The sequence below is a fragment of the Drosophila pseudoobscura genome, chromosome X (assembly GCF_009870125.1).
Source record: "Drosophila pseudoobscura strain MV-25-SWS-2005 chromosome X, UCI_Dpse_MV25, whole genome shotgun sequence".
NCBI classification, from domain to species: domain Eukaryota; kingdom Metazoa; phylum Arthropoda; class Insecta; order Diptera; family Drosophilidae; genus Drosophila; species Drosophila pseudoobscura.
The window spans coordinates 8578468-8602154 of record NC_046683.1 but is presented as its reverse complement, the minus strand read 5'-3'; the positions used below and the strand labels follow the sequence as shown (position 1 = coordinate 8602154).

At 42.8% G+C, this 23687-nt stretch overlaps 1 protein-coding gene across 4 annotated transcripts in view; it reads right to left on the bottom strand.

The window, feature by feature from the left end:
• shakB (shaking B) overlaps nt 1-14325 on the bottom strand; it is a 141610-nt gene extending 127285 nt beyond the window's left edge. For 2 of the 4 annotated variants that reach the window (XM_033381601.1, XM_033381602.1), the window contains exon 1: nt 14032-14317. The gene's annotated coding sequence lies outside the window, so the exon portion shown is untranslated. Of the gene's footprint in view, nt 1-14031 lie in introns of all 4 variants that reach the window. The other 2 variants (XM_033381603.1, XM_033381600.1) reach the window with 2 other exon arrangements.
• Nucleotides 14326-23687: the final 9362 nt, after the last annotated feature.

The following is a 23687-nucleotide window of genomic DNA, read 5'->3' as shown; positions in this document are numbered from 1 at the left end:
TATTTGTTGGTCGTTGTCATGGTTTCCGGCTTTTGTTTTGTTGCAAAAATTGTTACATTCCATAAGCATTGTCAGGCCGGGACGGGCCGGGCAGGGCCGCGCCCATTGCTCCCATTCCGAGTGCCCTCCACCACCACCAACTCCCAGTTTTCCCCCCGCCCGTCCTTCGCGCCATCTCACTCTGTTTCTCGCTGCTTTAGCCGCTACATCATGCGCTCGACGATGCGACAACGTTTTATTAATAATACTTGAAATGCTGATGGGGTTACGAGGAAATGCTGCAGTCAGGCAGGCTGGCAGGCAGGCAGGCAGGCAGGCAGTCGGCGCTTTTAATGCCCCACATAAAGCCGCCAAACTGTGTCTGTATAAGTTTCCATGTATCCATCCATGTGTCTGTGTTGGTTTGTACTCATTGCACGACGAGTATCTCTGTGTGTGTGTGTGTGTCTGAGTCGCTGGCAAAATGAAAGTGGTAAAATGGCAAATGGAAAGTAGAAAGTGGAGCGGGGCTCATCCAAGTTTCTTGCCGCTGCTTTTGCCTTTGCCGTTGCCGTTGCTGTTGCTGTTGTTGGCGGCTCATCTGACGCTCTGCTCCCCATACATGCCCCTGCCTATGCCTGTGTTTTTTTTGTTTTTTTTTTTTTAGTATGTCATTGCTAGTTGTTTGTGCAACGCCCGTGAAAAAGAGAGCAACGGAACGCTGAAACGGCTGGGCTGAAATAAATAAAAAATACTCGTATTGCTGGTGGAACAGTAAGGGATCCGGATCCGGATCCGGCTTAACAGCAGCAACTGCCACAACGATGACCCAAACGCTTTGCTCTGAGGCTTAAGTCTTTCCTTCATTTTGTGTTCATTTCATTTGATATCAGCGCCGAGCACAGAACAGGAAGGCTTACGCTTAGTGTAGAGATAGGAGCAGAGATTTAAGGTGTTTCAGGATGCGTCCGCAAATGCCGCGAGTCGACCTTTCAGCGAGTGAGTCGAGCGAGTAGATACCTTACTGAATACAGAGATATGACATGATAGAGCATAAATATGACGAAAGATCTGCAGAGATATCTACAGCTTCGGGACTCAATCTCTCCAACGATTGGCCACCTTTCAGCGAGTGAGTCGAGCGAGTAGAGACCTGATTTAATGCAGAGATATGACATGATAGAGCATACATATGACATATGATGGATCAGCAAGTATATCTACAGCTTCGGGACTCAATCTCTCCAACGATTTGCCCCGAATCCACCTTTCAGCGAGTGAGTCGAGCGAGTATATACCTAATTTAATACAGAGATATAACATGATAGATCAGCAGAGATATCTACAGCTTCGGGACTATTTGCATCTTCCATCTTTCCATCCGTTTAAATATATCTCGCTCTGGATCTCGCTGGATTCCTCTCGCTCAAAGTACTCGCTGATGCACAGCTCCAGACGCTGCCAGCTCTGCATTGGTTGTGGTCGAGTCCAAAATCTGTAACTCAAACCTTCTCCATTTGCTTTCGCTCTACAACGTGCTCGTTCCTCTGTGGCTGTTGTCTATTCGCCTCCTACTCCAAACAGCACCACAAAAAAAAGGTCACGCACTCACTGTCCCCCTCCCAGCGCCCTCCTCCACCCGTGAGCGTTTGTCCGTGTTCATTATTGCGGTTAATCTGTTTGTTCTGCTGGGCTCCTTGTTTGGGTTTCACTGACAAAAGTTTACCTAAAAAAAATTCCATTTTTTCCCCGCCTTCCACTTCACTTTCCTCTTTCCGCCCCCCTTTTATCTGCGGTACTTTTTCGGTCTTCATTTTTTTAATAAGCGTTATAGCGATGGTCAGGTGTAAGCACAACAACAACAAAATTAAGAGAATGTGTTGGTCATGAAAATGGGTGGGGGGGGACAGATTTTTGGGGCAATCATCTGGCTGGCACGTTGTTGACATCAAAATAATGACTGAAAGCGGAGAAGACGAGCAAAAAGAGTGTGAAACGAAGACGAAGATACTCTTTGGAGATCCATTTCCTCCATTGGAAGGCCCTTCTGCTGCCTCCAACCGCAGATACATAGATAGATTTATTCAGCTTATTCTGGAATCCAGACAGGGAAGGACCTGTGTGAGAGGTGGCACATAAGGACACATAAAAGCTGCCAACCCACACACACATTGGTTGCTCCTCGTCCCACACTCTACTCCACTGGCCCAGTGCTTGTTGTTTCTTGTTTTTAATTACAAAAAAAATGCAAAAGCACGAAAATACCGCTGTTTACCAAATTAAAAGCTACTAATTGGAGGAGTTTTAGGCGTCGCTCGAGTGCCATCCCCAACCTCCCTCGCTCTCCCTTTCTGTCTGCTGCTGAGGCTGGTGGTGGCTGTTGGGGGGGTGTCATGGCTTAGGAATTATTAATGAAAACAAGTTTTAAGTATATATCAGCAGGCAGCGGCAGCGGCAGCATCGTTAGCTGTAAAACTGAAAGTCGCCCGGCAAAGGAGATCAGGCCATTCGTATGCGAGAGTGGAAGGACTAGAACGAGCCTGCCATTGAGCCAGGAGAAAGCAGGGCCTGCCGGCGATCGGGCCTCGGCTTCCCCCCTCTGTCAGATGATCCTTGGGACCAGGCAGTGACCACATCTCTCGAAACCGGCACCGCACCGACATGTAAGCAGTATTTAAGCCCGGCATCCGGGTAAATTATGCACAGCCAACGGGCGAGGAGGAAAACTGCCAGTCTCTCTCTCTCTCTCTCTGGGCGACTAATAAACTCAACTTGGAGCCAGGCATAAAAAATATCCATGCAAATTAATTAAATATTTACAGTTTAATGACATAAGCCGGGTGGAGGGAGGTACGAGTACGAGTACAGACGCGTCACAGCGAGAGAGAGAGAGAACTTTCCGCTGAATTGCATAAATATGCAAAGGTAAGCGTCATGACCGCGCGGCACCGCCAAGAACGGAACGGAATGGAATGGGAAACGGGAATGGAATGGCTGGCAAAGCACCGTCTGAATGAGCGGATGAATGACACAGCCGAGACGGAATAGTGGAGCAGGGTAAGGCACGGAAAACTTGTCTGAACGACGGTACTCCCCTGTCCCAATCTCACCTGGAAAATTAAATTAGTGTTGGGGCCAGGCGAAAGGGAGCCTAGAGACGCCGGGGGAAGAGGTCAAATGGCACAACAAACAGAAACAAATAAACCTTTATGATTGTAATCAAATTTTTGCCTCTTTGCTGCGACGTAGGGCATAATAAATTTAAATCAATGCCGCAGAGAGCAGTGGACAAATTTATTTATTTATTTAGGTTTGTTTTTGTTTGTTTCTAATCGAAATTGTTTAGTTTCAATGTTGTTATGCTTTAATTTAATTTATTATATCGATATAAATATCACGCTTAAAGGTTGGTTTGAACTTGAACCGTATTGGGTATTGGGAACAGTATTGGGAACTATTTCTGCTGCTCCAAGCGATGTAGTAGTGGGGCATGAATCAGGAGCAGGTTTGTCTGACTCATGAATGAAGTTGGGGGCATAAAAAAGAGGACATTCAGTGTCCATAGCACCAATCAGCACTTTCCGATGAGCGAAATATTCTATATTTGGCTCATACTGGAATGTAGAACGAAGAAACGGAGGCACTTGTACAGGCCTGAGCTCCAACGCCTCATCCCCTGATCGCCTCCCTGTTTTCTTCAGGCTGGCTCGTTCTTTTCTACCAAAAACTTAAGGTATTCTTCTACATTCCAATTAGAATTATGTCCCCATTCCAATTCCCGTTGATTTCGTTCATCTTGTAGCTCTTGCGATGGAGATTCACATAATGCGACTGGCTCACACGCACGTTGTCGTTATTTTGTAGGACTTTCGCATGTTTCTTGCCGAAAATTTCGTAAAAATCAAATGTAACACCAAACTCTTTGTCTGTGCTTTTTGCCATTTATCATTCCACCATCTGCACGTCACCTATCATTCCTCCGCTTCAGTCCTCAATCACAATCATCCAGCCCCGACCACCCATTCTCCGCATTCCAGCCATCTCCTTCCCCCGTGCTCCCCCCGCTTAACCCAATGCAGCCTAAAATGTTGCACTTGACAACAACAAAGAAAGCAAAATACACAGATAAAAAACGACAAAAAAGCGAGCGTAACGTAAATGAAATACCAAAGAAAAATACCAAAAATACTTGAACAATGAAAACCCAAAATGGAAGAAGAGCACGGCACAGAAGAGCAGCGGCCGGGGCAGGGGCAGTGGCAGTGGCGGTGGCAAGGGCCGTGGGCAATTGGTAGTAGAATGGTTGGAAGGGGTGTGGCACGGCGGGAGGGTTGGTTAGAGCAGAGGGCTAAGCGTTTTTGGGGAAACTTTCGCCCTGCAGGGCTCAACTTTTAATGGCAAGAGCAAAGAGACAGAGAGACAAGTGAGAGGCGGAGAGACAGTGAGACAGGAGCGTGGATAGTACACATGTTCCACAAAAGGCGGGGTGGAGAGCGGGCATGGCTCTGTGGCATGTGGCGCGGGGGCACGGGGCACGGGGCACGAGGCGGTAGCATACTTAAGTGCATGTTACCCGAACAATTTACTAGCGTAAGTTGGAAAATTTTTGAATTGGCTGAGAAGCAACAGCAAAAATACACAAGAACCGAAAAGGAGCCGAGAGGAAAGGAAAAACTTAAAAGGCAAAAGAAAAGTGGGCAAAAGCACTGGGAGGGGGGGGGGGCGGGGGAGACAGTGAAACAGCTGAGAAAAAGTTAAGAAAGCCTCACAAGAAGTTGAAATGAAGATTTATTTGCCTATTTGCTTATTTATCTTTGGCTCAACTAGAAGGACGCCCTCCCCCGCACCCGCTCTCCGCCGAAGAGAAATGGTCTGAAAAAGTTACTCAGCAGAAGATCCTGGGCCCGGGATCCCAGGGCAAAGGGAAATTACGTTAAGTACCTTAAACTTAAATGTTTGAGTGGGACAGAGCCCCGGCACCGCCTACATTTAGGAGAGGAATTTAGCACCGATATCCAACAAAATATTTATAGATCGAAGGCGGAAATGTGTGGCTTTTCTGTGTATCTACGGCCTCAGCCTCAGCCCCTTGGAGCGCGACCCTTTCTCGAGCAAGAACGATGTCCCATGAAAAGAACTAGACCTCGTCCTGCCCTGCCACTCGGTGGTGGCCCACTCGACCACTCTCCACTTGACTTCCCTGAAATGGGCAATTTAATTATACGGAAATCACACAGAATTCATCTAATTAGTTTGGCGTTTTAATTGCCAGGAGACCACTCGAGGACACTTCACTTCCTGGCTGTGGCACTCTGCCGGCCTCGGCTATGGCCAGGATGGGGCAGCAGTCACAGCTGATGCCATAAATTATGTCATCTCAGGAGTAGAAAGAGCAGTGGAAGCACCAGTCCACAGGACATTCACTCCTCTCCAGTGTAGGAGGAGGAGGAGGAGGAGGAGTAGGAGAAGGAGGTGGATAAGGGGGACGACAGGGAGTCAGGGATATCAATTGTGTTTGGTCCTTGTAAATATTTCAATAATAATTCCTCTCTTTTCTCGCACACAATTTGTATTATTAAAAAATATCTCCCGCCAGTTGCAGTCCTCTCTCTGTATCTGTATCTGTATCTGTAGCGGAATCTGTAGCTGTATCTGTAGCTGTATCTGCAAGTGTGTATTTCCGTGTCTCGGCATCCTCTCATTCTCAGTTGCATTCTTTATGCCGTGTCCTGGCGGCTCCCTGTCTCCGGCTGGCTTAACACACAGCCATCGCGATGCCAATTGACATTTCTTTCGTTTGCTTTTGTCCTACGTAATTGGCCAATGCAGAACAAAAAACGAATACAACGAATACTGAAAATATATATAAGAGGATATAAAGGATCTCAGGTTGCAGGCAGCACGTTGCACGTTGCACGCTGCACGTTGCAGGATTTCAAATAAGCTGAGTAAGAACTCTTCTCACAGAGAACAGAGTGCAGAGCCAATTAAGAGCCTGAGAATGCAGAATGCAAGTCCTTCAATCGGAGTCCGACCGATTCATTCCCAACGGAGGCATTCAGTCCCCCCCACCCACCAAAAAAATCGTGTCTTCCCGCAGTTCTTTGCCTTTGATGGACACCCGCCACGCATCGGGGTCACCATCTTAAAGAGTCTCTGCTCAACTGGTCGGTCTATGCCCCAGATCCATAAAATAATACATATCTCTGCCGCTATTTATTTCAAATACAAATGTTAATCGCTTTTGGGAAACAGAATTGCTTCTCGCTTTGATGTTTCCGCACTCGTGGCTCCACAAAAATTCCTCCGAGCTTAAAATTTATTTATAGAAATGTTAAATTCATTTCACATCAAATGGAATTGGTCTCGCAGCCAAATCAAAAATATATAAAATACATGGCGTATGTGAAATAGTAGTTTTACGATGTTGGGGGGGGGGGGGGGGGGGGCGGGGGAAATGTGTACGCTCTGCTTTTCAACTGAAGCGGAACCCAAAGGGGAAAAACTCCAAGGCCCATCGAAGCTTATAAACCAAAACGAAGATTCATTCATTCCCCAGCAGATGATGGTTGGATAACAACTTTGACATTTGATGAGCTTCCGAGTAAAAGATGTTTTTTAATATTTTAGCACACACACTCGTCAGGACACCCACGCGCATTGGGCAAAGGAGGGAAAGGCACACACTGTTGAAGCACTTTCAGTTTAGTTAAAAGTTCTGTAAAGACCGAAAAACGCCACTCAAAGTGCCAAATTTCACGCCACTTGAAGGATCAGCCTCCTGGAGGCGGGGGGACGGCTAAGCGGGTAGCTGACTTTTAATCCTTTTTGCATTTCGCGCTGTGCAGCGTAAAAAGCATCGTTAAATAAACATGAGCATATGAATGTATGATTGCCTCAAACCCCAGCAGATGCTCCAGCCACTGGCTACTGGCTCCTGCCTCCTGCATTTCCCCACTCAGGCAGCGATAAAGTTTATGGCCAAAGCTGTAACTACCTCTCCAGCCGGAGCAGGAGCAACACCAGCTCCAGACACTCCTGTTGCCAGCCCCTTGTACGCACTCTTTTTAATTTAGCCAACCTGCCTTTTTGGATTGAAAACTTTTCCTTTGGCCATACAACAAGCGGAAGAGAGAACAACAGAGCGGCGAAGGATCGATGTTTTGGATACCCTCGAGGGGCTTTTGTTGCTATGGCGGCTCTATAGTTCGCCGAACCAACCGATTTGGCTGTAATTCTGTCTAATGACAGATATTTCAGGCCAAGTTTCTTCAACTTTTAATTATAATTGAAACACCTTCTTCGAGAGGGTATATATATGGAAAACAATGCCGCGGATGGGGAGAAAAGGAATCATCTGAATGAGAAACAGCCGCGCCAGAATCAGAAGACCAAAACGAAGAGTGAACGAAGAAAGGAATCAAGTTTTTAGCCTCAACTTCAGTTTAGTTTTCAGTTTTCAACTTCAAAAACTTTCAGTTTGTTTGGCCAATTAAAATTGTGAAATATATTTGTCATGACTCCGCCCCCTCCTTCTCCTCCTCCGCCTTCTACTTGGCCATATTTTTCCTATCCCGTGGAAAACTCCATCTCTGATTTCCTATCTCCATCTCTTTTAATAAGCAAATGCAAATGTCACCCGCTGCCTGCTCGGCTGCTAAATAAATGGCCAAATTGATTTATGTAGCGAGTCAGGAACAGAACGAGAGACACAGCCCGAGACAGAGACCAACGGCAGTCGCGCAACGAGTCTTATATTGGAGAGGGTGGATGGTGCTTCGGTGGAACTGCGGTTAATATGTTGTCAATTTATGCGACCATCTTTAGTTATAGTCTGAGAGAGAGGACTGAGAACATGAGTTCATCGTTCAAGATCGGGGTCACCAGCTCCAATTTATCAAAAGAAAAGGAGGTCACAAAATCGTACACGGAGTATCTTAAGGTTGTCTTATGGTATCTTCATATATTTATCCGCAAATAAAGATCGGGGTCACCAGCTCAAAATTATAAAAAAGAGGTCACACGATCGGGGTCACCAGCTTAAAAGAAAGAGGGGTCACAAGATCGTGGTCACCTGCTCAAAACTATCTTTAATTTCTTAATCTTTGATGGGACACCAAAATCTGAAGGTATACCGGGTTCGATCTGGGTCACCAAAATGAGAATTTTTGGAGTCAAAGAAAGTCTGCGACTTAATTTTTTAATACAAAGAGCGATTCCGCTTCGGGGTCACCAAAAATAGGCTTTCCGTTTAACAGACTGCCGCATTTCGGGGTTACTAGGCCCGACTTTTCGTTTCCATGAAATAAAACATATTGAGATTGGAAATGGAGTGGAATGAAATCTAATATCAATCTTATATAACCTACCCTCTCACTATCTCTCTCACACGATGTTCTGTTCCGCCATTGCCTGTCTTTTCCCCTCCCTTCTCTTGCCTTTCCTTTGCTTTGCTTTCCTTCCATCGTTTCGTTTCCTTTGCCATTTTTTTGGGGCCAGATAAAAGCCGGCGCTGTCCTGTTCTCTTCGCGTGTCCTTATTTATGGTCCTATGCCTGCGAAGCTTCGCTGTATCAGTAGTCTTCGTATGTGTGTGTGTGTCGGTGGGTGGCTGGGCCTCGTTTCACATCTTTATTAAAGAGTGGGGCCATAGTTTTTAATAAAAATTCATCCAACACTCGCAGAGAGAGAAGTAGAGCCTCCTCCTTGCAACCCGCAAAAAACTTCCATCTTTTTTTCACTTAATTTATGTACTACGGCAAGAGAAGGATACACTCCATGGAGTGCCTGGGAGGGGGGGGTTACCCTAATAGTTTTTAACTTAAATAGGAAATAGGAGAAGCGAAATGAAGAGAGAACAACGGAGGAATACCTTGGCCAAAAAGGACGTAGGCGAAGATGATGACGACGAGGACAATGTCTCTTCCTCTCTCTCTCTATCTATCTTGCGCTCCACTATCTCCTGCAACTATCTCTTTCTGCCACTAGTACGTGTCTATGTGTGTGTGTGAGTGAGTGTTGGCGTCTTGGAGGCGGCTTCTTTTTGGACCACAACCAGGGCGGCTGTTGAGTCGTTTATGCTGTTGTTGCTGCTTTACAATCTCAGCCAGCATCTCTCACTTAGCCATAGTTCCTTCGTCCTTCCAGCCCTCCTTTAGCCTTCTTTTTCGCCACACCCGGCGCCACCCCCTCTGGTATATGGCTTATTTTATCGGTCTGAAATAGTGGGTTGCTTGTGGCTCTCGTCGTGTGTCGATATTTTATTTTTATTTGAAAAAATCAATTTATGGGCTCTTTTGCAATAAACGATTTCTCTTTTATTTGTCTTCCTCATCGTCGTCGTCGTCGTCGTTGTCGTCGTCATCCTAGTTGTAGTCCTAGTGCCTGTCGGTGGCTGGGGTTCCTTTGGTTTATGGCCGGCATATCCTTATAATATTTCCTATAGTTGTCATCAGCATCAGCCTCCATTATTCATTGTATCTCGTATGCCGTAGAAGATGAAACCATACGTATGCGGTGGGGGCAGCGGGCTGCCTGCCTGATTCATTTTTTACTGAAGAAATACCAAAGAAGCAGGCGGCAGGAGCATCGCAGGAGCATCGCAGGAGCCAGAAGGAAGTTTGGTTTCCCTTCCGAGAACACACACAAAAAGAAGTTGCAAGGTCCTGCTCCCCAGCACACACCTTAGACAATATTCATTTTGTGGCACACAACTATTTGCATATGAAGTCAGCGAAGTGCAACGGGGCGGATGATTGATAAATGAGGATTGTGTGCCACCGGGAATCGAATTGGAAACGAACAGATATTCCGCAACAGAACATGAGTGAAGTACGTAATAGAAGAATATAATACGATACGAAAAGGATGAACGTTTAAGTGTATAGAGGAGGCAGCATAGGAGGACACAAAAGGGGGCACAGTTCCATGATGTTTCGAGCTTAAAGACAATAAGTTCCCTATGGAATGGCACCATTTTTGATGCCTTTCTTGCAGTTTCTATCCCTGAAAAAGATACAGCTATGGCGTACATATCTTTATAGTTCTTTGGTGTTTCTTTCCATTGAGTTCTTTCTGGGAGAAAAATTTAAATCGCGCATACGCCGCATTGGCCATCCCATTATTTCCACTTACAACTCTTTCTCCGAAATCGCCTCTCAGCCTGCTTTCCTTCGCCGTTCTCCTTTCTCCTGATGATTGTTTGTTTGTATTTCTCTACCAGAGGCAGAGGCAGAGGGAGAGCCGTGGAGTGCTGTGGATTGTGTGGAGCGTGTGTTTCGCTATAGTTTCTGGCGGTTGTGTTTCACTTTGTTGGATTTTTTATTGTTACTTTTTATGTGCCGTATACAAGTTTTTATTCTCTGCTTTATATAGTATTTTATCTTCCACCCCCCAAGCCTTTGTCTCCCCCTCACCCCAACCCCCTCTTTCTATATATTTTTTTGCGCAGCAAAAACTTTCATTTTATTTATTTCCTTACTTGCAAGTGCCTCTGCCTGTGCCACGCCCCACCACAACGGATTCAAATGGAAATTTTCCCAGGATACGGAATTGAATGGAGGAACAGTTTTCAACCATCAGCCACAGCAATTTTTTTTCGGCCTCGTCTACAGCCGATAATTTATGAACTTGTCAAATGTCTGTCCCCCTTGAAAATTTATTCATGCTCCCAAAAAACCAAAAAAAAAAAAGCTTCCATTTTATGGCATTTCATGCCAATTATTTGAGTGCGTTTCCGGCTCTTGCGCAAACAAATTAAATTTACACCAGACAAAAGGGCCAGCGGAATGGCCAAAGTCAAAGGTACAGTCCACACAGGCCCGCAAAACATACTTTTCTGAAGGAATACTACGGGAAACTATGGATTTGTTGGATATAGTCTATGGTTTGGCTTCCTTATCGAAGGTCCCTTGATATATCTTGGAGAAAACATCAGATTCGAGCCGATACTAGGGTCAGATACGACAGTTATACACTGGGTTACGGGGTCAATCCAATTTGCGGCTGCCAACTCTTTCGCTTTTGGAATTGCAATTATTTCTGTTTCTGTTTATTGAATTTCCATTTCGATTTGCCAGTCCCCTGTACCGCCAGTCCCCAGCTGTTTGTTCGTTAATTTTAATGCGGTAAACGCAGCCCCCCTGCCGCTAGCCACCAGCCACCCGCCACCTGCCACCTGGCCCCTGCCCGGCTCCCTTCTGACATATTTGTGATCTATCAAAAAGCAATTCACTCAACCATCAACCATCAACCATCAGCATTCATTTGGATTCAACCCTGCCGCACAGTCATCCATCCAGCCATCCGACCATCCATCTATCAATCAATCAATCAATCATTATGCTCATAAAAATTAGCAACATGAACCGAATGGCAGAAACGGTAAACGGAACAAATGAAATGGCAACCTTTTTGTTTGCTTCGTGGCCTGCCCCTTCCCCCCCCCCCTCCGCCCCTTCCGCTCCACCTCAAGCCGCAAAAATGTTTGCATTCAAATTAATTACAACAAGCATTTCTGTGCAACATATGTATATTGGTGCAACATATTTCTGAGAGGCAGACTCGTAAAATACGGCTCCACGGGGCGTATGCGCAACTCCCAAGATTATGGCCAGGGCCCTCAGGGCGCCCCCTGGGCGACAATACGCCATAAAAATTCATAAAAAAACAACTGTAAAACACGCACATATGCCCCGCCAAAGGAAGGGTGAACAGATCTGCCACATTTGCCCCGAAATTCCCCCTTGGAATAGAGGGGGACGCTATCGGAATTTTCCCTTCGAAAAACTGGGCTAAAAAAACGTATAAAAATTAATGCCAGATGCAGAACTTCAATTGCCAAATATTGTTCAACTCTAGACGATTTTTCTTTTTTATTATTAAGATTGTATTTTTTTATTTTTTATTATAAAATAATATCTCTAATACTCTAGAGTCTAGACGATGAAAATATATATGAAATTTAGAAAACATATTAAAAAAAAAACAAAAAAAAAAAAAAACATATTTAAATTCAAGTTGCGGTTTTAAATGTTTTTAATGCGCTCCATATTTAATCGAAGTTTTAAGCACTTTAAAATAAATTTAATTTATTAATTTTGTGGCTAATATATTTAATTTAAATATGAAATATACTTATTTATTATAAATTATAAATTTTAAATATTATAAATAAATAAAAAAAATTAAATAAAAAAAATTAAATAAAAAAAATAAATAAAAAAATTAAATTAACAAAAAAAATTAAATGAAATAAAAAAAATTAAATAAAATTACAAAATTTTAATTAAATAAAAAGAATTAAATTAAATAAAAACAATTAAATTAGGTTTCAAAAAATTAAATTGAATAAAAAATATATTTTTTCATGTAAATATTAAATATTCCAATATTAAATCTAAATCTTACACAAAATATTAATATAATTTTTCCCTTCTCTTTTTTTCGTTGGGCGAAATTGATGGCATTTTGTCATCCAAGAATGCCACACAAAACTGCCTGGAAATCTCAGATATTTTCCACCGAAAATCAAATGCTTAAACTGACAAAACAAGACATATTTATAATCCATCTTAGAGCCATTTCCAGCTCCATTCCCCCCACTCCGGCCACTCCTGGGCGACACCTTTTCGTGAACAACAAAGTTTTTATTTGGAATCAAGAGGAGATTTCATTTCATTTGATTTGATTTTATTTTATTCGTTTTATTTCGTCTATTGTTTGAACCGTGTGAACCACATGTGGGGGAGGGAAATGGGGGCGTGTGTGTGTGTGTGTGTGTGTGTGTGGGCGTGGAACTGTTGGGGAAAATCTTACAAGCCGCTGAGTGACACGCACAGGGGGCGGCGGGAGAGCGGGGGAAAACATCTCTTGAATGTTTGTTTTATAAACGAACTTTTTTATTGCCACAAAGTGGCAAGCGACAAGCCAGAAAATGCCCCAACACAAGCCGCATGCGGTTGAAGGTGCGGCGGGGATTGATTTCGAGTGTGAGGCAAACTTTTATGGGGTTAACATTGTTGTTGTTGTTTTTGTTGTTCTTTTTGGAATGCAGTTTTATTTTATAGATTATTTATTTAATGATATTCCCCCCTCTCTGGGCTCCTCCTCCTCCTCTTCCTGTGTCTCTCCGCCCACCCATGCTGCCTCCTTCTTCTGGAAGTCGGAAGTGTCCCCCCCCCCCCCCCCCCCTCTTGGTGTGTGGGGCGGGGGAACTCTTTGATTTGATTAGTGCTAAACCCCCAAACCCCCTCCCCTTTACTGATTGCTCTATGAATGAGAGACCCAATGAATGGGCCACAAAGAAGAAGCAACAAAAAAAAAAAAAAATGTTTGCCCTCCTCCTCCTTCTTTTTTATGATTTTTCTTCTTTTTTTCTCTACCAATTTTTGAGCAACGAAATTGATTTGGCTTCGTCAGCATTTTCCGATGTGTGTGTACAACGAGGGGGGGGGGGGGATACACATATATGTTGGGGAATGCTGCTGCTGCTGCTGGAATTAGCTTGTTTCCTGAGCTGTCGCTGTCGCTGTCGCTGTGGATGGGGCCAACATGTGCCACGGCATTCGATTCGCCCAGCTACCAAATTGAGTTACGAAAGTGGAATGATGTTAATGAAGCTCCACCAGCAGCAGCAGGAGCTCCACTACGAGTGCATCCATGTCCAGGTCCAGGCCATGTCCGAGTGCGGGTTAAATTTTTGTTGATTTTCCACTTATATTTCCACCCAAAAGTTGCGTCTTCTTTTTGGGGGCAAGTGGTGCATCCTTTGAAAGATATCCGATCTGTTTTTCCCTCTATATACCCTTCTGCCCTTCTGCCCTTCTACCCTTCTGCCCTTCTACCCTTCCCCCTTTGTGACCATTTATCACCTCTTTAGTCAGAGCCAACGACTCGCAATGATCTATGTATTCGGTACTCGGGATTCCCAACACTTATGGTCTCTGCTTTCTAGATATTGAAAAGCCAAAAATAGAAACACCACGACACGTCTTTTGGGGCCGAGCCCAGACCTGACCCCTCGATGATGTGGATGTCAAAAAAAAAAACTCACCTTGATTTTCTGTTCCGCCTATTGTGGCTGCTCCATTTGTGGCACTTAAATTATCGTTTTGATTTCGCGCACTTAAATGTGGTTTTCGAACGCGTGTTCCATTTATTTGCGATGATCTTCACTCAGAGTCATTTTCGGGCCACAAGCCACAAGGTCGAAGGTCCCCTCGCTCGCCCACTCGATGCTGTAATTTCTATTGTTTTTTTTATTGTTTTGTCTTTTTTGGAGCCTTCTAATTGTTATTGATTTTCGTTGAATTGTTGTTTTTGTTTTTGTTTTGGTTGTGGTTTTGCCTTTGGTTTTATGTTTGTTGTTTATTTGGTTTTGTGTGTGTTTTTCATTTAAACTTAAATGCAATTTGTTCTAATTAATTTATATGATATGTTGAATTAATTGCATTTTACTTTCGTAATATATTTGGACTCTATTTCAGTCTATTTGAGCTTCGTTTACTATCATTTATTTAATTATTTATTAATTTATTATTATTAAATTTGAGTTTGAAAATATTTCAAATGTATAGAAGATTCTTGTAATAATTCGAAATTTTCTAGCTTCTGTTTTGTTCGCTCTTTGGTTTTGTTTTTACTTTCTTTCTCTTTGTTTGTTGTTGTTGTTGTCTTTAAAAATTGTCTTTTCTTTAAGTTTCGAGTTTCGTTTGTTTCCTCTGGCGCCTTCTGAAAAATAAGTAAAAGTTTAAATATTAATGCAAAAAATTGTATAACTATTTATGGGGTTTAATGGTTCACAAATTAATTTTAATTTTTGTAACATTTTGGGGACTTTTTTATGGGCATCGAGATGGGATCTTTTTTGGCTCAAATGATAAATATACAATTTTTTCAACCCAAACAAAATAAAAGTTAAAAATAAATTTTGTTAAATAAAAATATGTACGAAAAAATGGTTAATTAAATTCTACAAAAATATATGTATATAATATATAATAATAAAAAATAAAGCAGTACTCATTACTGTAATTATTTTTTTCTTTATTTAATAAATATAAAAATTTAGTTTTAATATAAGTTACTCTTTCTTCAAAAAATTTATTAATTCATAATTAAATTATGAACCCAATCTTTAATATTTCTACATTTCCAAGCACATTTCCTTGTCGCATTTTCTTTCCTTCCAGTTACAGAGAAAGGGAAAATTATAGAGGGAGAGAGAACGGGGCAGAGAGAGACAGAGAGAGTGACTAAGAACTGGCGTTCCCATTGAATTATGCTGCAATAAATTTCACCTCATCGGCCAATAATGACGAAAACTTTTGTGTGTTGCACATTTCGTGCCTTTGGGCCCTACCCCTGCCGCCCATAGCCCGCCACATTGCCCCACATCGCCCCTCTCCTTCCTTACTCTCTCTCTCTCGCTCTTTCTGTCTTTCTAGGGCTTTGTGAAACTCTCATTTGATTCGCCTTGCTCTTCCTTTATGCCGCTGCCTGCATAACAATGTCCTACATTCCCAACACGTACCATCGACAACAACAACAACTACAACGATGGATGCTATTTAACAGATGGGCGTGGCTCGGCCCCCTGCCCAAAAAACCCAAGCACCGACCACAACACCGCAGTGAGTGCGAGTGCGAGCGAAGGCCCAAAACTTATTGAGACAGAAGAGTGGCTAAAGGGGTCGTCCGTGGGGAGGGGGGTTTGGGGAGGGGGTTCTTGTCAGACATGTTTGTATATAAGCCATATACATGTATACGTATGTGTGTGTGTGTGTGCATATGCAGTGCCTGATTAAAGCCAACTTAAAGCCAAACTGCAAAAAAGGCAAGCGAAAACTTGCCAAGAATGGAAGAAAGGGGCAAAGAAAGCGAACGAAAGCGAGAAGGAGTAATAAGAAACAGAGGGACAGAGAGACATAGAGCGAAAGAGAGAGAAGAGGGCGAGAAGAGGGCGAGAAGAGGGCGAGAAGAGGGCGAGCTAAGTGCATGAGAAGGAGGAGGGGCAAAAGTGCAGAGAGCGACTAGAGAGGTGACTGCATAATATATGCACACATCGCTCGCGCCTTTCTCTTTCTTCTTCGCCTACCACTTCTTACCCCCCCCTCGTTCTAGTGGTCTAGTACAGTTAAGTAGTTACTATATAGTACGCTGGGGCCAACACAAACATTTCCGGGCTGCTTTCGTTTTCAAGACAAAGCCAAAAGTCGAACTTGTTGGAGAAACTCTGCTGTCGAATCTCGGTCACGAGAAGGAGGCGGACGACATAAATTGGCGGCGTTATACTATGTAGGAAAAGTCATGCCATTAAATAAATATTGTGTAATGCAATGTCTGCTCCTCTATTCTCCAGAGAACACCACGAGCTGCCTTTGCTGGTGCTGCCTGTGGCCTGTGTGCCCAACTATGTAATTAAATTTTGTTTGCTGTTTTTTTTTGTTTTGTCTAATTTCGTTAGTTTGCAGCAATTTGCATGTGGAGGACCAGGTCCTGCCGCAGAGACCAGCGTCCATTATCAAACATTGCATCCCCAGGCCCCCTTCTTGTGAAGGGGTTGATGATGATTCTTCATTCTACCTTCGGCGAAACTTCTCTTCGATATATTTTCCATGTGCCCTTTGCCCTCTGCTTTCTCTTCTCGTTATTCAAGCACATTAACTTAGTTAGTACATCGTTATGTACCCAAGACCCTCTTCATCTCCATCTCTTGTTCTTGGTCTGCTTCCACTTGCTCTTCATCGTCTCATCGTCTCATCGCCTCATCAGCGAGCCCCGAAGCACGCTCATTCACACTTATCGAAGCATACTTATGGGCGCTGGCGACGCTTAAGTGCTCGCCGCTGTCGCTGCGACATTATTTGTTGGTGTAATTGTTGCTAGCACGCAAAACTTTTGTTGAAGCTCGTTTGTTGCGGCTGTCTATAAAGTCGTTGGTGTAATACGCTTGTGTTGGTGTTGCTCAAATGGAATTCATTGTCGCTGCAGTCGTTGGAATCGATGTTGGTGAAAGTATGGTTGTAGCTCCAGGTGTTGGAATAACTCTAGTCTACTCTACTCTCTGTTAGTAGTCACTAATATTGTTGGAGAAGTGGTAGCTGTTGTAATTGTTGTTGGTTTTGCTGTTTTTGTAACAAAAATTGTTGGAATTGTTGCTTTTGTTGTTATGGCATTATTCCATTGTTGTAATTGCTAGTATTGTCCCTGCCGTTGTTGACGTAATTGTTGTAATTCGATTTTCTATTCCAATTTGTCTTGTAATTGTGGTTGTATTTGTTATTTTTTGTCTACTAAAGTTAGCGGACTTGTTTGTTCAGTACTACATATAATGTATCTACTTCTGACGGCGTTGTTGACTTTTTTCAGTGTTGTTGTAATAACGTATCTACTTCTGGTGGCGTTGTTGATTGTTTTTCAGTGTTGTTGTAATGTTGTATTCTTCCGTATTTCTTTCCCTAGAGTTTCGGCAGTTCTTGTAGCTGCTGTGTGCCGTGCGTCTGTTGGTGTTGGTGTCTTTTGTGTGCCTCAGTGCATTTTCTGGTTTTCGTGGCATTCGTTTGAGTATTACACTCGTGTGCACATACATATATATATATATGTACATATGTATAGTATTTACCCACTAAATCGTGAGACAAAGAGATAGTAAGAGCCAAGGATAGAGAGACGGAGAGAGTGTTGGCCTGTAATTGCTATTTACACTAACACCAACACATGCACACACTTGCACTTCTACAGAGGCAACAATTATGCTTGTGTGTGCCTGATTTGATGGCGATAGCAGGGCCAGGACCATCGGGCCATCGGGCCAGAAACCAAATCAAAGCCAACAGCAAACAAATAAACAGACACACAGATACACACACACACAAAAACACACACAAAAACACACACAAAAACACATAGATACGATGCATGCAAAATTTCTGCAATGGTTTAATGCGCGACTCTCTCTCTCTCTCTCCCTCTGTCACTGTCTGTCTCTCTTCCACACTTAGGCTCTCGTGCCCCATCGCATGTATCTGATTCACTCTTCGACCTAAAGACCATTTAAACTGGGACAAATGAGGCCAGGCCGGGCCGGGCCGGGCCAGGGCAGGGCAGGCCGAAACGCCAGTCCTGCGACCAGGCAGGCCCAACAATGGCGGGGATATGTCGAGACAACAATAAAGGAAGCAGCACCGGCAGCAGCAGCGGCAGCAGCAGCAGTCACTTTTGTTTTTAGCCCGCATTATTTGCCATTATGCAGTGCCTCTGCCGCTACCCGATGCCGCTTTTTGCCGTCACATCTATGGGGAACTCCATATCAAACAGCAGCTATATCTTCCATCTCCCATCATCCATCCCCCTTTCTCTCTCTCTCTGGATATACATATATATTTAAATATGTATATGGATTTTTTCTGGCTTAAAAAAAAAAGCGACAAATATGCGAGATGTTCCGCGACTCACTCTCTTTGTCGCTCTCTCCCTTTAGCATTGTAAGTTTTTTTGTTCTGCTATTTTGTTTCCTTTTTCCTCTTGTAAATTAGGTCATACTCGTGATGGCAGCAGCACCACCAATAATTTCCCTGATGAGCGAAAGTACTCGAAGGACAGACACCCAGGACATGGACACGGACACGGACTCAAGACTCAAAAGTGCTAAAGCAAATGGATTCAACAGGCTCTGCGCCCAACCACACCTACAATATTTTCAATAATTTTCCTATATATTTATTTTTTATTTTAAAATTTAAAATAGTTCATTTTAATATTTTTCTGATTTTTATCTTTCCAACATATTATATAAATTATATATATTTTGTCTCAGAATTCCAATATTCAGATAATATTTCCATATAAATTTTGTATAAACATTTTAAACGAATAATTCTCCAATCAATTCTTTGATTTGTTTAAAAAATAGCCAAGAATTTCTATATATAGAAATAATATCATTGACGGATGGTCATTAATGAATCTTCGAAATAGATACAATTGATTGATGAATTGATGATTCATTGAGTATGGAAAAAAAACTATTTTTCAACAACACTCATTACTCATTTGAGGGCCATTCTTTGAATGATAGTCGTTCAGCATTTAGTCGATCTTGAAGCTAAGCTTTCTTCCATGTTGAGTATTTCCTAAACATCGAGGCATTTCACCAATTAACCGATGCAACCCTCTTTTTTCAACAACACTCATTAGTCATTTGAGGGCAATTCTTTGAATGATAGTCGTTCAGCATTTAGTCGATCTTGAAGCTATGCTTTCTTCAATATTGAGTCTTTCCTAAACATCGAGGCATTTCACCAATTAACCGATGCACCCCTCTTTTTTCAACAACACTCATTACTCATTTGAGGGCCAGGCCACTCTTTTCACAATTGTTTCCCCAGCATTTAGTCCTTCCTAAAAAACGAGGCATTTCACCAATTCAGCGATATACCCCTCTGCTACCCTATAAGGCATAAATAGGCATAATATTTGGACTGAAATTGTGATGATTTTTCGTGATGGCACATGGAGTAAATTTATTTCATTTTAATTTATTTATAATATGTATTTTTCCACCATTTCTGTTGTTTGAAAGTTATTTTTATTTTTAGGTTTTTTCCTTTCACTTCCCATTTTTCCATTGAGTGAGTTTTTGTGTTTTGTTCTTTAACTGTTTTTTTTTTTTTTTTTTGTTGTGGACAAATTTTGCATTTTATGGACATGATTTCCTCTTCACGGCTGGGGCAGCCCGCTTATATAAATAAATAACGAATAACGAGGCACAAAAAGAGAATTGAAATGAAATTTCATATGTCATTATATTGCACAATTATTGCAATTTTTTTTTTGTTCTTTTCTGCTCATTTTCCCACATTTTTTTTGTGTGTGATATTTTTGCATATTAAATATGAAAGCTCTTGCGTTAATTTTATTGCATCCATTTTGATGTGATTTTTTTTGCTCATTCGCATACAGATACTGTTGTTTTTTTAGTTGATGATTTAATAGGGCCAATGGGGGTCCTAGAAGTGGCCTGGACAGTGGGTGTCATCCATGATAGAGGAAAGGAAATTTCCTTTCTCCTCAATGATGGTGACAGAATTTTGCAAATTATTCATAAAGCGCTGACATGAAATTAATGAATTATTTTCATAAATTTCCGAAAGAGTTGTTGCAAATGTGTACTGGAAATTCGAAACGATTCAATGAGTACTCAATGAAAATTCAGACAACTCATGAATATGTAGCTTCCTCTTTTAGAATGCTTTACATTATTTCCCATGAAAAAATCATTAAAATTTGGTGCAAAAATATTTATAATTTAGTTTCGGAGAAACATTAAGAAAAGCTTCCAACTTTTAGTCCTAACTGGTAGAAAAAAGTACAGGAGTATCGCGAAACCCGAAATTAACACAATTAAAATACAAAAAAAATGTTCAAAAAATCACTTAAATCTTAAGTTTTGGCCAAAAATTTCATTTGGGAAATTGGGAAATTTCAAAGAAATACCTGAAATTTTCTTTGGATAATTTAAGGCTGCCGCAACAAATAAATACTATGTGAGAATTTCCCCATCACAAGAGATAAAAGTATTTGTCTAATTAGCTGTAAAAGTCTAGACATATATCAAAAATCTTAAGCCCTCATAACAGGGCAGAGAGAGGGACAGGGAGAGGGAGAGCGCTCCCCACTGCATGGAAATTATTAATAGTACGGGTCTCTAGAGATCTAGAACTGGACCTAGAGAGAGAGATAGAGAGAGAGAGAGATCTATGTGGAACTGTGGCTGTATGGAGGAGATGTATCTAGTGCTGTGGTTCGCTGGGTTTTCAATGAGCGATGCCGAAAGACATGAACAAATCATCAAATCAAAACGAGATTTATTTTGAAGGCAAATGTAATTCTTGGCCGTTTTGGACTGGTTTTGTTTATGTTTTTGTCTGGGCCAAACAGCAGCTGACGTTCGCTGGAGAATTGTTTATAAAATTCTATAATTTATATTGTTTAAAAAGCCTCCAACTTTTTATTTGAAGTCCCAATGGGAGTGGCACCGGCGGCGGCACCGGCGGCTATTCAAAATTTGATGAAATACGATGAGATGAGATAATTTCAGCATATTTATAACCATCAAATTTTGTTGTTGAACAATCCATATAAATTTAGACGAAACTTATTTATATTTCCATTCATTTATATTTATGGATTGTTCACGCACTTGATAGTGGATTGGAATTCCATTATTTGAATACTTTAGTCGTGTTCGAAAATACTTCTCCTCCTCCTCTGTTTTTTTTTTTTTTGTATGGAATATTCTTTGATTTCTCAAAAGCGGAAGTGCCAAAAATCATTTAAACAAAAACATACACACGGGGGGTGCTACGATGGGGGGGATTGGGGGGGATAGACACACACCTTGAGCCAATCCTCAGACTGCCGCTGGGGCGGGGGCAGGGGCAGGTCTCCAGCCGGGAGATTCTTGGGCGGGATTTCTCTTTCCTATGGGGCATTCCATGATCATGATTTGTTCGATTTTGTGTTTATTGTTCGAGCGGGTGGTTTTCACTTGTCCAAAGTACTTTTCCCTGTGACTTTTGTTGTTGCTGTTGTTGTTGTTGTTGTTGCTTTTGGCTTTTGTTTATCATGCACACGCACTGCATTGGTTTCAACATTTTGCTGCTGTCGTAACTATTGTTGCAACTGCATTTTGTATTATCATTTTTGTATGATTTGGTTTTGAATTTGATAATTTGAACATTCGATCTGTGTGGCAAGCCTACAACACCGCACGTTGTTGTTTTAGTTGTTTATTTTTGTATTTTTTTGTTATTTTTTGTTGTTGTTGCTGCTATCGTTGTTGTTGTTATTTGGTTGTTTTTGTTGTAGATTGTAAAAAAGAGACACGTTAAAAAAATGTTGCAAAAAAATTCTCGCCGTATGGAAAATCGCGCGACAAGAATCAAAAAATAATTAAAACAGGAAGATCCATCCATCCATCCATCCTTCTCACTCTCTCTCTCTCTCTCTCTCTCTTTTTGTGTGCGTGTGTGTGTGTGTGTGTGCGCTCTGGCGTGCCAAGTATTAAGTGGGAATACTGTTTCAGCTTCCGTTTCCGCTTTGCACTGCACTTCCGTTCGGCGCTTCGATCTCGACACGACTCGGAATGCGACTCGACTCCGCTTTTACTCCGCGTTTCAGAGGCCGCTCCGTTCCGTCGTGGCAGGTCGGGCGGTCGGCCGGTCTCGGCAAAACTTCGCACGCAACGCCAAAACGATGCGGCCTCGGCTGCGGCTGCGGCAGTGGCAGCGCCAGCGACAAAGACAGACAAAAAAGAAGTTGCACCAAAAAATAAACACTCGACTTCGAAACTTTTCGAATGGCAAAGCCTCTCTTTTTTTTTGGAGCTGCTGTTTTTTCGAGAAAAAAAACCCAGTCGAAAACTTTGAAAAATTTAAGTCCTAAACGAAGTTGGGAACATTCCAGAGGCTTGAAAATTGCTCGAATATTCTGGGAATTCTGAACAATTTTAAGGGTAATTTTTGGAAAATTTTACCAAGTTTTTTTTGGTTAAAATTAGCGCCGAAGCGGCAACAGAGTTTCAGAATTTCAGGATCGCCGAAACGAAACACTCAATCAAACACGCACAAGCCACGAACGGAGTAAGGCGGGTTTTGGGTTTTCGGTTTTTGAAAAACCACAACGGAAAAACATAAAAGAACGAAACGGGTACGGATACGGATACGGATACGGGTACGGGCACGGGTACGGGCATGTGGAAAGCCAGTGGTGATAGTGGATTGTGTGTTGGGGGAAAATGTAAAAGAGCCTCTTCGAACGCAGACAGACCCGTCAACGTGTGCTCGCACGCGGAAAAACAAATGTAAACTGTTTTTGCTGCACGGCCCGTGGCGAGCGTTTGGTTAGCGGAAAAGCCGAACCGAGCCCCCCCGAACAGCAGCAGCAGCAGCAGCAGAGCCGAAGCCTGTCCACGAATGCGGTTCCCAGACAGACAATGAGAGAGCGAGAGAGTGGGTGGGTGGGTGGGTGGTTGTGGGTGTCAGGGAACGAATGACTACGATGACGATGACGACGACGACTACGACGACTACGACGACGACGACGACCGCTTGAATGGCACGATGATGTCGATGGTCGATGGTCGGGACACACGTCGCTTAGCGGTGAAGGGCCGCACACGAATGAGCACGAGATGCGATTGCTGTTGTCCACGAGACACGAATTTGTTAGAGATTCGCTCGCTGCCGGCGTCGCAGCTGGCTTCGATGCGGCTACGGCTGCTGCTGCTGCTTCGGCTTTTGCTCTCTGTTGTATGCTAAGTTTAACATTAGTTGAGAGCAGAGCTGGAGCTTTTTGTGCTTCCGGCAGGACCGGCTTTTTTTCGGCGTTTTTGAACCTCAGAAGGTCATCCGAGCCCGTCTTAGCCTGGACTACTCTAAACCCTAAGCCTGCTGCCTATTGCCCTCAGCGTATGCAACGAAAAGAGATCGCTGTTAAATGGTAAGCCGAAGCTCTGTTAGTTTTAACAGTGACCGCGCTGCCGGCGCCGACCGCAACGACTGTCTCGTGTGCAGAAGGCATTCACACCGAAAGCCGAGCAAAAACAACAAAAGCTGCGACTGCTGCACGTGCTGTCCACGTTTTGTCATCCTCTCTCTCGCTCTCGCCCTCTCTCTCTCTGCCTTGCTATCCCTCTCTCTCGCTCTG